Source organism: Peromyscus californicus, unplaced genomic scaffold, assembly GCF_007827085.1.
Source record: "Peromyscus californicus insignis strain IS unplaced genomic scaffold, ASM782708v3 Scaffold_7__1_contigs__length_154581171, whole genome shotgun sequence".
NCBI lineage: Eukaryota > Metazoa > Chordata > Mammalia > Rodentia > Cricetidae > Peromyscus > Peromyscus californicus.
Window position 1 is genome coordinate 113207789 of NW_026294595.1, and position 9937 is coordinate 113217725.

The following is a 9937-nucleotide window of genomic DNA, read 5'->3' on the forward strand; positions in this document are numbered from 1 at the left end:
TGTACTTCCCCCAAATTGGAAAATATAAAAGAAATATAATTTTCTGAATCCATGCCACTTGCAAAGTCAATTCAAAATTAGGTAAGAGATTTAAACAGCATTATGACCCCCAGTGAAATAGAAGTCTATGAATCAAAAAAAAAAAAAAAAGGTCCAGGGCTGGATGGTTTTATCACACAATTTTAGCACAGACTTTCAAGAAAAGTTAATGCCAGTACTCCTCAAATTATTCCACAAAATATAAAAAGAAGAAACATTTTCAAATTCATTTTACAAGGTCATAGTTGCTCTGATATCCAAGTCACACACACCCCTAAAAAAACTAAGAAAATTATAGGCCAATTTTCCTTATGAATATAGATGTAAAACTTCTCAATAATATACTTGCAAACCAAATCCAAGAATATATCAAAAAAAATCATCCACCATGATCAAATTGGTTTCATACGAGAGATATAGGGATGGTTCAACATATTCAAATTGATAAATGTAACCAACCATATAAATATATTGAAAGATGGAAGGTCATCATATGAGATGCATAAAAAGCCTCTGACAAAATCCAATAGTATTTCATGATAAAAAGTCATGGAGTGATTAGGGATACAAGGAATGTATGTTAATGTAATAAAGTCAGTTTAGAGCAGACCCATGGCTAACACCAACTTAAATGGAGAGAAACTCAAAGCAATTCCACTAAAATCAAGAACAAGATAAGGTCGTCCACTATCTCCACACTTATTCATTATAGAACTTGAAGTCTTAGCTAGAGCAATAAGACAAAGGAGGTCATGGGGGATACAAATAGAATAGGAAGGAGTCAGAGTATCTTTATTTGAACATGATATGATAGTATACATAAGTGACCCTAAACATTCCACCAGGAAACTCCTACAGCTGATAAACATTTTCAGCAAGGTAGCTGGATACAAAATTAACTCACAAAAATCAGTAGCTGGCCCTCCTATATACAAATGACAAACAGATTGAGAAAGAAATCAAGGAAACAATACTTTTCACAATAGTCTCAAATAACATGAAAAAATTTATGAAATATCTTGAGGTTACTCTAACCAAGCAAATGAAAGATTTGTATAATTAAAAACTTTAAGAGATTGAAGAAAGAAATTGAAGAACATATCAAAAGATAGAAAAATCCCTGTCTTTGGGTTTCTGTTGCTATGCAGATACACCATGACCACAACAACTCTTATAAAGTAAAATATTTAATTAGGGTGGCTTACAGTTTAGAGGTTTAGTCCATTAACATCATGGTGGGACTTGACGGCATGCAGGCAGATCTGTTGCTAGAGAAGGAGCTGAAAGTTTTACATTTTCTTTAGAAGGCAATGGGAAGTGAACTGAGACACTGGGCATGGCTTGAGCATACATGAGACCTTAAATCCTACCTCCACAGTGGCACACTTCCTCCAACAAGGCCATACCTACTATATCAAAGCCATACCTTCTAGTAGTGCCACTCCCTATGAGGTTATGGGGGCAGTTATACTCAAAGTACCACTCCCCCCACCATGTGCTTGGATTGGTAGGATTTTTGACAAGGCACAACCTACAGAATGAGAAAAATTTTTTTTTACCAATTACAATTCTGATAGAAAGCTAATAATAGCCAAAATATATAAAAAACTAAAAAAAAAAACAACCTAGGTGTCAAAACCCCCCCATATAACCCAATAAAATGGGGTACAGATCTAAACAGAGAATTATTAAAAGGGGAAACACAAATGACTGAAGACAAAGATATGTTCAGCATACTGGTGAGGATGTACTGTAAGGGAAATATTCATTCATTTCTGGAGGGAGTACAAATTTGTACAGCCACTATGGAAATCACTGTGGTAGTTCCTCAGGAAGATGAGAATTTGTCTACCTCACAATCCAGTTATACCACTCTAGAGCTTATACCCAAACAACTCCTTGTCCTACCACAGAGACACTTTTACTTAACCATGTTCATTGCTGTTCTTTTCCTAACAACCAGAAATTAGAAACATCCTAGATGCCCCTTAAACAAAGAATGGATAAAACAAATATGGTACATCCACACAATAGATTATTACTGTGCCATTAAAAAAAATGAAATAATGAAATTCACAGGTAAATGGACAGAACTAGGAAAAAAATCTTCCTGAGTAAGGTAACCCAGACCTAGAAAGACAAATATGGTATACATCCACTTATAGCTTGTATGTAGATATTAGCTGTTAAGTCAATGATAACCAAGGTGCAATCTGTAGCACTACAGAGGTTAGATATAGAGGAAGGGACTAGGGGGAACAGATAGATCTCCCAAGTTAAGGGAAACAGAATAAATAGTTATGAATTGATAGAGGGGTGTTGGGACAGGAAGATCACATGGGGAGGGGTGTTGTGGAATATTAGTTTAAGATGTGTTATATTCATTTATACTGTGGAATATTTGATTAATGATGCAAAAATGTGTTGCATTCTTTTATGTTGCCTTTGTTTAACTCTGTAAAGTTGTGTTACTTTGCCTGTCTAAAATACCTGTTTGGTCTAATAAAGAGCTGAATGGCCAATAGCTAACAAGGAGGGAGAGCTAGCCAGGACTGGCAGGCAGAGAAAATAAATAGGAGGGGAAATCTAGGCTCAGAAGAAGAGAGGAGTGAGGAACATAAAAAAGAGAAAGAGAAGAGAATGCCAGGGGCTAGCCACTGAGCCACATAGCCAACCACAGAGTAAGAAGGAAAACAAGATATACAGAATAAAGAGAGAGAAAAAGCCCATAGGCAAAATGTAGAGAAAGAGAAATGGGATAATTTAAGTTAAATTAGAAAAACTGGCTAGAAACAAACAAAGCTAAGGCCAGGCATTTATAAGTAAGACTAAGTCTCCATGTATTTATTTGGGAGCTGGGTGGTGAGCCACCAAAGAGAAAAGAGGAAAAACAAAAACCACACTACATTTTCACATTCCAACATGGGTCTTGAATTTACATAGAGCCGGAGAAAGCTAAAAACAAAACCAACCAACCAACCAAACAAACAAACAAACAAAAACCAGACACGACTACTTCAAGAAGTTCTGCTATACAGTACAGCAGAGCACTTAAACAGCCTTTTCACATTGAGTACAAACAAAAAAATAAGTAAAAATGCCTGCCACAGTGCAGAACACTGGCATTTCAGATCTGGGGTGTTGAATGTAGTTCTTGTTCACCTACATCCAACTGGGCCTGAGAACTTTAGGCTTGGCTTTCATGGACCTAAGAAGCAGGCAGAATCAGCCACCACAGCTGCAGTGGAGGACCTAGCTACACAGCTTAGCAGTTTAAAGGCTTATGTGGTCAAGAAAGACTAGACCAAAACAAACAAACAAACAAACAAACAAACAAAAAAACAAAACCAAACAAACATCTAAACAGTTTCCAGTGTGTTTAAAAATGTGCATAGGCTTAAGAAAGAAAGAAGAAGGATATAGATAGTCATAGAAAGAAAGAAATAGTTTAAAAAATAATATAGTCTTTAAAGAGAGAGTAAAAGTAATATAAAAGAAAAAAGCCATGTAATGATGATATACAGGAACTCTGGATCCTATATAGTATTGTGTGGATTTTGATAAGCAAATGGCAGCTGCTAAGAGACATGTGATTTCGAACAGGACTGCTAAATTGAACCAGTCTAGATATTTTAGGACTGTCTTAACTTTAAAAAAGGAATCAAAATTGTATTTGTCAAATAAAAGTAAAAAATGCTTTGGGGAAGATGTTTTGCTTTTGTTTTCACAGGAAATGAGAGGCTATGGATTCCCTCAGGGTTGATATGGATCAGGTTTGATCAGAGGAGACCTCCTGAATCTTGACAGGTGATATATCTCAACAAAGTTTATAGTTGGTCTTCCCAGGACTACGACTTAGCCATTATCTCAATTTAGTCAGGCACCCCTAAAGATGCCTTCACCCACAGAGTACAGGAAGCAGACTGGAGAACATGACACCAACATTCCTAAGAGGTGGGATGAGTAGTTGTTGGTTATTTGTGGGTTATGGATGTTTGTCATCATTTAGGGGAATGTAGGACTATCAAATAAAAAGACAACTATTCATTACAGATATTTTGCTTTGGCATGGATTTTGGTAAATTGATAAAAGTCTAAAGTTATTTTTGTTATACTAAATGCATGTTTCTAGTCTTGTTTGGGGTATTGTGCTTATGCAGCTCATTTAAAAATGCAATGTATAATTAAGAGTTGAGATTAGTAGTTAATCTATAATAATCAAACTTGTCATGTTATATATGTTTTCAATGTTAAACAGGTATATTTTAGACAGGTGATTTTCAAACTTTTCAAAGACCTACAGAATAAGACATTTAAGATGTTTAATAACCTAAGGTTTTTCATGACAGTGAGACTTGTCTGCTCATGGCAGCACCAATTTATTTCATGAAGGAATGATGGGCATTGAAGAAATTCCATATGAAGTTTGCATTCAGTGTGGCAAGGCTAGCCATTTGGGCAGGAAACTGCTCTTGCCTTGACTGCTGACAGTATGCTGTATAGACTGGACAAGCGTGACACAGGAAAAAGACTTGTTGAACTTTGTCAAGACAAGGCAGGACAGTCCTTCAAGATTTCTGTTTCACAGAAGAGTTTGGCAGATATTCTGCAGGACACAGAGGAAAGTGACTGATGAACATTTCCAATAAAAGACAGGAAAGTTCTTCAAATTTCTTACTTCACTGAAAAGTCTGCCATATATTCTAGGCCTGTAGGCTGAAGATGGGTGCTACAACATTTCAGAGGAACTTTGGGTGACTGTCCAGTATTATGTAACTCTGTTGTTACATAATATTATGTCCTTCTGGAGTCTACTGAGGTCTTTGATAGAGTTAAAGACTAAACAGAATTATAGTTTTCCTTAGTTATGAAAGTAACTTAGGTATAAAACTTTGGAATCACTAAGGTAAGATAGATAATGGAGTAGTTTTCTCTGAATTTTCTAAATGCAAATGGACTGAATATTGTAAATGTAACTGTTTTGTTGTATATAGTTTTACTATGTTAAAGTTAAAACCTTTTATTTTTATTTTGACAAAAAGGGGGAAAACATTTAAATGTAGTTTTTTTTTCCTCTTTGCTCTTTGGTGGCTCACCACCCAGCTCCCAAATAAATACATGGAGACTTAGTCTTACTTATAAATGCCCGGCCTTAGCTTTGTTTGTTTCTAGCCAGCTTTTCTAATTTAACTTAAATTATCCTGTTGCTAGAGTTTTTCTGCCTGGCCCACAGTCAGGGCAAATCTCTCTCACCCGCCAGTCCCAAGCCGCTCAAACCCGATCAAGTAAACACAGAGACTTATATTGGTTACAAACTGTATGGCCGTGGCAGGCTTCTTGCTAACTGTTCTTACAGCTTAAATTAATCCATTTCTATTAATCTATACCTTGCCACGTGGCTTGTGGCTTACCGGTACTTTACATCTTCCTTATCCTGATGGCGGCTGGCAGTGTCTCTCCCACCAGCTTCCTGTTCTCTCAATTTTCCTCTCTATTAGTCCCGCCTATACTTCCTGCCTGGCCACTGCCAATCAGTGATTTATTCATTGACCAATCAGCAACACATTTGACATACAGACCATCCCACAGCACTTCTCCTTTTCTTTTCTTAAAAAGGAAGGTTTTAACCTTTACACATCTCCAAAGTCAGCTTGGTATATTTGGGAATTTGGGCGTAGCTTCTCTTACTACTTCCTGCTGGAGGGGGGCGCTGTATCTTATGGGGACACAAAGAATACTTTAGGATTATGGAATAGTCCATGAGGGTGTATCATCTGAGCCAGTTGCCTTGAAACGGTTCTGGATGTTGGATCATCTGGGCCATGGTGTCATTGGAGACCTTTCAGGGGGTCTTGGCTGATCAAACCTGATGTATCTTAATCTGGAATAAATCCATAGCCTCTGGCTTTCTGTGGGAACAAAAGCAGAATCTCCTTTCCAAAGCAACATATCCTTATATCCAAATTTTGAAGTCAAGGTACCTTTAAAATATACATTTTGGCATAACTCAACAGCTTTTGTAATCAAATGTTTTTCTTCAGTTACGAATATCAAAGAGAAGATAATCCAGATTCTCTGTGTGGTAGCCATCTTTACGTGGCTTATTTTTTTATATTAGCTTGAGCCTATTGCTTTAAACTGCAGCCTTCTAAGCCTGAAACGGCGCTGGCGCTGCTGGCTCTGCCCACTTCAGCTTCCCAACATGGCGGTGATACGTTTTCTGCCAGCTCTGGGAGCCATCAACTCTCAGAAATAGTGGGTCTATGTTTCTATCAAAGCAGCGTGTAGCCCAGAAACCTCTTTTCTTTTTGTACTAGCAAAGGTTAAATCCACCACACAGCTTAATGTGCCACTTGCAGAGGCCTCATTCCCGCCATACTGCAGGTCGAGCGCACACGCTAGGAACCCGCCAGTAGCTCAAACCGGCAGCTGCCGCTCATTTGAGAGAGACAATTAGGAAGCTGTTTTTAGCTCCATTTTAGAATCTTTTTTCTCAGGTTTTAGGTGGAAACTCTTGCCACCACGTTGGACACCATTTGTTGCTAGAGTTTTTCTGCCTGGCCCACAGTCAGGGCAAATCTCTCTCACCCGCCAGTCCCAAGCCGCTCAAACCCGATCAAGTAAACACAGAGACTTATATTGGTTACAAACTGTATGGCCGTGGCAGGCTTCTTGCTAACTGTTCTTACAGCTTAAATTAATCCATTTCTATTAATCTATACCTTGCCACGTGGCTTGTGGCTTACCGGTACTTTACATCTTCCTTATCCTGATGGCGGCTGGCAGTGTCTCTCCCACCAGCTTCCTGTTCTCTCAATTTTCCTCTCTATTAGTCCCGCCTATACTTCCTGCCTGGCCACTGCCAATCAGTGATTTATTCATTGACCAATCAGCAACACATTTGACATACAGACCATCCCACAGCATTATCCCATTTCTCTTTCTCTACATTTTGCCTATGGGCTTTTTCTCTCTCTTTGTTCTATATATCTTGTTTTTCTTCTTACTCTGTGGCTGGCTATGTGGCTCAGTGGCTGGCCTCTGGCATTCTCTTCTCTTTCTCTTTTTTATGTTCCTCACTCCTCTCTTCTTCTGAGCCTAGATTTCCCCTCCTATTTATTTTCTCTGCCTGCCAGCCCTGGCTAGCTCTCCTTCCTTGTTAGCTATTGGCCATTCAGCTCTTTATTAGACCAAACAGGTATTTTAGACAGGCAAAGTAACACAGCTTTACAGAGTTAAACAAAGACAGCACATCTTTGCATCATTAATCAAATATTCCACAGTATAAATGAATATAACATATCTTAAACTAATATTCCATAACAGAGCTGGAAGAAAGAGGGTATCAAGAGAGGGAATAACGGTCAGGCCAAAAAGGGCCGCGGCCATGTGCAGCCGATCCGCAGCACAAACTGCGCCCGTCGAGGCCGCCGCTGTCATGGACATCTCTGAAGCTAGTGTCTTTGACGCCTATGTGCTTCCCAAGCTCTATGTCAAGCTGCATTACTGCGTGAGCTGTGCTATTCATAGCAAGGTAGTCAGGAATCGATCCCGTGAAGCCCGCAAGGACCGGACACCCCCACCACAATTTAGACCTGCTGGTGCTACGCCACGACCTCCACCAAAGCCCATGTAAAGAGATGGCTTCATAAAGACAGAAGAAGAAACACCTTGGAAAAATAAAATGGGACTTAACTTTTGAATGTGTCTATGCCAGGTGTGAATTGTGTGTTATTTCATTTTCTGTGTGTGCTTCTGGAGACCGTAAGGCAGAACAAACCTGGTGGTGTTTTAGGTTCTGAGGTAGTCTCTGCAGGCTAGCCAGCTGGTGAGCTCCAGGATCCTGTTTATGCGTGAACCAAGCTCAACCTTTTTACGTGGGTTCTGGAGGATAAACTGAGTCAGCCAAGATTATCATATTGCTATTGTAGGGAGGCTACTCACTAGCTTCCAGCCCTGCAGACTATAATTTGGTCATAGAATGCCAAATTTTGTGCCAGTTTTTGTTTTGAGACATGATCAGATCTTTTGCTGGCTTTGAACTTAGGTTCCTCTGCTTCTGATTAATAAAGATGTATGTCAACCATAAAAAAAAAAAAATTAAGGGCCATTTGAGGGATGGTATGAAAACTGGGCGGTGGTGGCATACTCCTTTAATCCCACACTCGGGAGGCAGAGGTAGGTAGATCTCGTGACTTCAAGGCCAGCCTGGGCTACCAAGTGAGTTCCAGGAAAGGCACAAAGCTACACAGAGAAACCCTGTCTTGAAAAACCAAAAAAAAAAAAAAAAAAAAAAAAGAAAGAAAGAAAACCTAATAGAGTAGAAGCTTCCTTGTAGTTGAATGTTTTTTCTGTGTCCCACCTGGTCCATAGCCTCTCAGACCCAAGTAAACACACAGAGGCTTATATTAATTAAAACTACTTGGCCATTAGCTCAGGCTAGCTATTTACTAGCTCTTACACTTAAACTCAGCCTGTTTCTGTTCATCTATATTCTCCACATGTTCTGTGGCTTTACCTGTGTGCCACTACATGCTGCTCCCTGGACAACAGGCTGGTGTCTCCCCACTCAGCTTTCCTTTTCCCAGCATTCTCCTTGTCTGCTTATCCCAGCTATACTTCCTGCCTGGCTACTGGCCAGTCAGCATTGTACTAAACCAGTGTACAAAAGCATTATCCCACAGCACTTCCTAAAATATTAGGTACATGAAGGGGATCTAAATGAATTTGCAGAATAATGGGGGAGATGGTGCCCCAACTTGCTATCTCTTGTTGCCAAATGAAGCTTCAAGTACTGGGGTGGGTTACATATAATTGAGTTGTTAGCCAAAGGGGTCCCATTGGAATCCACAAGCAACCCAGTATGTTGAAAAGATAATAGGTTGCTCTCTACAAACTGATAGCAAGACCCCATTGTCACAGACAACACAACACAATTCACTGAAGATGGGGAAGTAAAACGGTACCTTCATAGAGCCTTCACCCCTACATTCTATTGTCTTTAGTATATGAAGGTATTCTGTGTGCTACCAAAGGAAAAATGTAAACACCACCCCAGCCACAAAACCTTTGATCTACAATGGTGTCTTGCCTGCAAGATGTATTATTGCAATGGTGGCATAAAGCTTATGTAAGAAACCAACCAATCAGGATCTGATTTGACTTAAGGCCCACTCCACAAGATGAAACCCATATACAACACTACTTGGGTGACCAAAAACCTGAGACTAGATAGCTCAGATACAAATATGACTGTTCTACTAAAAGAGCATAGCAATAAAATGACTCCTACTGACATTCTACTGTACTCATAAATCAGTGCCTTGTTCAGCCATCATCAAAAAACCTTCCTCCTGAAGCAGATAGGAACAAATATGGAGACTTAGAACCAGACAATATGCAGAGAGTGAGAGACCTTGGAACACTCAATCCTAAATTGGTTACCTCCATCAAATTTCTCCTCTCAGGGCTCAGGGACCCCTGAGAAAAGGAGGTGAAAAAAGTGTAAGAGCTTGAGGGGATGGAGTTCACCAAGGAAACTAGGTCCTCTAAATCAACATGATTAATAGGCATATGAACATGTACAGGGCCTGCATGGGTCTGTACCTGATGGCATCCTAGACCTGAAAGGAGAAGTAGAACATGCCCCTCTCCCTAACCCAGGAGCTATTTCCAATAGCTAACCACTTGCAAATGAAAGTTCATTTTCTCCAAGGGAGTATCACTGCGGAAACAAACTACTCTTCCGATTAGACCCCCATGGCTGGTATCTCTTGGATTCCTAATGTCAGGTTAAGACTTTTTTTTAAACTTATTTTTTTATTTTTATTATATACATATATCCTTTTACCCTACAAGGTTTGCAGGTTATTACAGCTTCCAGTTTCCAGGTTAGTGC

The 9937-nt window shown here is 39.4% G+C and overlaps 1 pseudogene; it reads left to right on the top strand.

The window, feature by feature from the left end:
• LOC128100987 (40S ribosomal protein S26-like) overlaps window positions 1-7742 on the top strand; it is a 49830-nt pseudogene extending 42088 nt beyond the window's left edge.
• Window positions 7743-9937: the final 2195 nt, after the last annotated feature.